Here is a 5,771-nt window from a genome sequence, read left to right on the forward strand (position 1 = left end):
AAAGAGATATTCTTCTTCCTTTTGCATTGAAACAGAAGACAGGAAGCGCACAGGGAATATCTAGGCTTGTAGCTGATAGAAGACTGCCACAGGAGTGAGAACCTTCTGGCTGCAGGTTAGTGAGATTGCCATCAGGAAGTCCTCTAGCAGCTACAAGACTAGGTTCTTGCTGCTTCCTGTTCCAAAGCGAAAGGAAGAAAAATCTTCCTTTTGCAAAGCATTTGCAAATCAAGAGAGGTGAGACATGAGCTGGACATCATCTGAGTAAGGTTCACTGCTGTCCATGGTAGCAGCAGGAATCTATCCCCTGCGGATACTGGGGCATGCCTATATACTGTACACATTTCAATCATTTGAGGATCAATAGCCATGTTTATTCCATTGATGTTTCAGAGGACTTCAAGATGATCTTCCATTTCCCAAAGAGCATCTTGGGAGATCAGAACATTCACTAGAGCTCAGGTCAGGCATCCATGCGCATAAGACATAATATACATTTTATGGACTCCAAAGATGATAATGGTGGTGTGGGAGCCAAGGCTTCATGTGTCCTCTTCATATTGCTCTGGCAATGTCAGATGCTTTAGATTATGTGATGAGAGCCTACAACATAGCTCCTTTCCTCACTAGTTTCTAGAAGGGGCAATGTAAAGATGGAGGGATAGCATATGATTGTGTACATTTGACATTACCAGAGTGACTCTGAAAGGATACATGCCACAACAGCTCCCATACATACCACTGAGATAATGTCCAAAGGAGCCCTTCAGACCAACAGCGCCATTTACATCCTCATTGTAACAGACTGTGGAAGGTGAAGTAAGCTTTGAAAAAGAGCTCTCTTTTGAAGAGGATGAGTTTCCATCACCATGTCAGAGGTTTATACTCTTTGTTAGGCTTGCACAGAAGGCTATTTTATCCAAAGAAGAAAGCTGCTGAAATGTTAGAGCTAGACACTTTTCCCCTAGTGTCTCAGTTTCTGTTTGACTAATATGCCCTTTTGATTTCCATTGTATGGAAATCCTTTGGGAAGTTTAAGATAGTTTTTATTGCAGAAACCTATCAGGCCTTACTGGCCTTCGAAGCTGATTAGGGTGAGATTGGATCCCATTGCTCTTCTGTTCTATATCCTTGAGCTGCCCCAGCCTGGTTTATGATTCTAAATCTTATTTTGTGGGACTGTGTAGGATGCGTTCTGTAACCTGATTTCAGTATTGTATACAAAATGATATTGTCTAGAGAAGAGTATACAGAAGGAGGCGTTCTCTGAACAAAAAAAAAAAAGAAGAGGAGGAGGAGAAAAAGATTAGTTGAAGCATGTCTCACATTTCATTTGAAATGATTTATTGGTTTTCAAAGAGAAGGTACAGAGTTCCCTTCAGAGTTAAAAAACAACTATGGCTTTCTCAGAAGGAAGCTGCTTGAATCAGTATGTAAGGGGGTTATGCTCTCTCCCCAAAACTAGAACCAATTGGGCAAAACCAGTGCCATTTTTTTTATTTAGCACCCCAAATATACCGAAGAATAGATCTAAATTTTAAGACCGCAAAATGTGTGTAGGCGTGGGTAATCACTGAGGAGCATCAACCCCCCCCCCTTCAGCCCAAGAAGTCACAGGTTGAGTATGCTGCAGACTCAGAGAGCCCCCCCCCGTCCCACCCTGAGGTCAGTTGAGGTAAGGAGAACAACTAGGGTAAGGGGTTCCTATCTTCTAACAAAGCAACAGGTGTGATTGAGTCAAGGTTTTTATTGAACGGTATCAGTGACAGAGCAGCATCTGAAAGGGAAACACACAAGCGGGATTGTCAACCATATCCTCTCAGCAGGGCTGTTGGGCTAATGGAAGTTATGTAATAGGCAAGTAACAGGTGCCAATGAAGTTCAGCTGCACCAGCTGGTTCACTGTTTGCCATGATGAAGTTTGCCAAGCCACAGGGGCCGGAATGGAAAGTGTAGGCCAGCAACCTTGCCAAGTAGCACCTGGGCTCACACTGGTTATGGCACGTAGACAGGCTATAGGTGTCCCTTGGGTTCTATGTGATGTCCTCACCTGTGGGCCAGCTGCCTCTGGAAGAACAAGGAGAAGAACAGTGAAAACAGCATCAGCCATACCTGCTAGCTCAGTGTTTGTGAGGGAGTGTGGTGCCACCAGTCCTATTGGGGGTGAGAGCATTATGGCTTGGAACACTACTTTTGCATCTCTGGAGGTAGGGGGCGGCTGCAATGGAACTCTGAAGAGGACCTCTGTTCAACCAATGGCAATGGTGCAGTCATAAAAAATGAGAGGAATTCTGATGAGTGTTTGGCCTACAGTAGCAATGGTTGGAGTCCCTGGCACTCCGCAAAAGGGTGAAGACATTCCCTGCTTTTAGTTGTTGCCAAAGGAAGGGATGGTTAGGCAACACAGATGATAGTGGAGATGCGTGTGAGAATCCTGCAGTGTCAGAATGGAGAAGGCGAGGGAGATGCAGCATCTATACATTGTGGTATGAAATCCCAGCCCCCTTTGTTCACCTGTATGGAGTGCATTTCCCATTCCATGTTGGTGATGAGGCAGAGCTTCCAGTTGGATATTTGTGTAAATGAAATACTTTACCATACAAGTTGTGAGGGGCAAGAGGTTGCATGTGCAGAGTGCTCCCTTTGTGTGCCAAGTGCCCTTTCACCACGGCTCCCATCACCAAAATTCCCCTTGGAGAGAGCAGAGAGCTATAGCCCAATTCTACATTTGTGATAATCTGAGATATAGCCTCCCCCAACAGGGGCTTTAGTAGCAACTGGTGTGCTGTTTGTGTGCCATTGTTGGTTGCCAAATGTGGTCTGTATCCTATGCTCCACCATAAGAAAGTGGGTGGGGCAGGAAGGTGGCAGAAGGTACAACATTTGGCTCTTTTCCCCTTCCCTATTGTTTCTTAATCCCCTGGGGGCTGGGGATAAGAATAGGCCCTCAGTTTGGCTGTACTTGTCATAAGAGGTGACTAAACAGCCACCGGGTAGATGGGACTCGTCAGCCTGGGAAGGCAGCTCATCTGAGAGAAGGAAAACTCTGATCCCAAGCCTCCACTGCCTTGTGGCTACATCCAGTTATGGAAAAGGCTTCAGGAGTCAACCTCGAGGCAAAATCCAGAGCCGGGGTCCCTGAGGCAGTTCATGGCTGAACACAGTCACGTTCTGGCAACTCCTGCGACGCCGCTGGAACCAACCGTATTGGCCTCTGCCTTTCCATTGGACCATTTCAGCGACGTGGAGAGGGGGGATTTGCTGCATGGGTAACAGCCTATCCTCCATACCTACTTTACCCAGGCTTCACGCACTGGAGAGGACACTGTTCCAGAACCACCATTCAGAGCGTGACACCATAGTCTTCCGAGACTGAAGGATGCCAACATGATTGTTTCTTATGGGGTTAGTCCTACTTAAGCTAGCTCTGTCATTGGCTTAGCATTGTCTTGCCATCAATGGCATGTCCACTGACTACCTGGGGGTTAGGATATGATGTATGTCAACTCCTCCTCATTTCTACCACAACCCTCCTATGCCCAATTCCGTTTTGGCCTCTCCAACAGCAAAGTTGCACTGTGGTCCGAGTGAAATCTGAGCTACGTTGGCATGACATTTTTCTGGAGTTGCACCCATGCCCGTGGCACATCCATTGGCAGGTGGGCTTCTACACTGGCAGAGCTGTCAAAAACAAGAAGAACATCACACAATCCATGATGCTTAGCCAGTGTTGTGGAAGTAATGAAAGCACAGTATTTAATAGGTGGATGTTGAAGAATTCTGGGACTAGAGAAAGCAGCAGGAGTTCATCTCATTTATTAAGTAGGTCTCCTTTTGTTTGGCTCCTTGTATACAGGCTATCCCTGGGGACCATAATGAGCTGCTATCCATAGCTACCTGAAAGTTGACCCTGGCTTCATTCAGAAGGCTTCGCTTCTATGATTAATGGCAAGAGCACCAAGCTGAAGACAATTTGTGTGCAAAGACCAAGGACATATTACATCCCTTCACTGTTATTGCCTCATAGATCTTTGGATAAAAACCTATCCCTTTGCTTGACCCAAACCATTGAACAAATCTTAACTTTTTATATGTGCTTGTTACTCTGTTGGGAAAACTGAAACCACCTAAGGAGTCTGCGATGCCAAAGTAGTTTTATGGTGATTTGTAGTTTACAGTTCCTAAACCTCTGTAAGAGGGTTCAGAGTAAAGCACTCATAAAAGGTTTGAAGCACTCCAATAATTCCAAATCATTTTTGCGCAGCGGAGAGCAATTTAAAATTGTTTGAAGTGCTTTAATATTTTTGTTATAAGTGCATCAATTTGGAAAGAAGTCAGGCTGCGTGCACTTAGAATAGTTCAAGACACGCTGAACTTAAAAAATTTAGCATCCAAAATGGGGCGGGGGGGAAAGGAGGATAATAGCGGAGAACAAAGAACTGACAGCGGGGAAAGGGGAAGAGTGTTTGGTAGTTAAGAAAGACAGAGAAAAGCTGTTTATAGCCAACTGTATTGTTCAGGAGAGATGATGAACATGCATGGAAGTACAGAGAGTGTTTCGGTATATGTGGGGGATCCATTCCAGGACCCCCCCCCCCACAGATACTAAAATCTGCAGATAGTCAAACCTACAGATTTTTGCACCTTTCTTCCAGTGGCGACCAGAGCTGTGCTCCAGTGATGTTTGGAGGCCCTTCTGAGGGCCAGAAAAGCTGTGTGCGGCCTCCACAACTCTCAGGAGGCCTTCTAAGGCTTTTGGAAGGCTGAAATAGGCACTTCCTGTTTTCGGTCAGAAACCAAAAGTACCAGTTTTCAGTCTTCTGGAGGCCTCAAAAGGACCTCCAAACATAACTAGAGTATTGCTCTGGTCACGATCAGCGGACAACAGGTGAGGCAGATCCATGGGTGTGGAACCCACGGTGAGCTATAACCATGGGTCTCAAATCTGCAGATAAAGAGGACCCACCTGTATTTATTCTTCATTGGTAATGACCACACTGGTAATGGAATGCGCTGACTCCTATTCAGAATCAGAATCACCTTTACACCCCAATAACAACAGCCCAGCAAGAATGATTGCTGGTAGGGTAATGGCTTCTTACAATGTCATGCAGCTATAAGATTAAACAAAGGCTAAAAAATTATGCTTAATAGCTACAGAAGATAAAATAAGAGAAAAATGGCAAATTAGAACTAAAACCAGAAATATCATCTAATATCAGCATTAGCTAACAAATTTCCACAACATAGGCTTGAAGCACTATGTACACAAACTAACTCATCACTGATTAAGAAGTCTCCTAACGTTCCGCTGTAACTTTTCAAGAAAATTCATCAAAAGTGGCTTCCCTTCCATTCTCAAATACGCTTATAAATTTCCTGCTTCTGAAAAATGGAAATTTGTGTGGTGGAAAGTACAGGCTTCTGTCAAAACAAGCAGTGTTGCAACTCCTCCTCCTCTCTCCTCCAGGAATGTGTGGGGAAAAAGAAGAAATGACACAGCATTACTCTCCAAATTTCCATGCCCTTTCCCAATTTTTTTTGATGCCACTGTAGGAGGTGGCAAAACGGATGATGCAGCGTCCTGTGTGCTCTTTTAAGAAGCATTACTGGGACAGAGAAGAGAAGGGTGTGCAAGCTGTTGTTTTGGGTGACAGTTGCATATCTCCGATCATGTGCAGTTTCATCATTGGATGGAATCAAATGCGGCTCAATAAAACAGACTTGGGTTATCACCATTCTGCATGGCACTCTGCTTTTCTCCTTTTAAT

This window comes from Tiliqua scincoides, chromosome 1, assembly GCF_035046505.1.
Source record: "Tiliqua scincoides isolate rTilSci1 chromosome 1, rTilSci1.hap2, whole genome shotgun sequence".
In the NCBI taxonomy this organism is placed as follows: Eukaryota; Metazoa; Chordata; class Lepidosauria; order Squamata; family Scincidae; genus Tiliqua; species Tiliqua scincoides.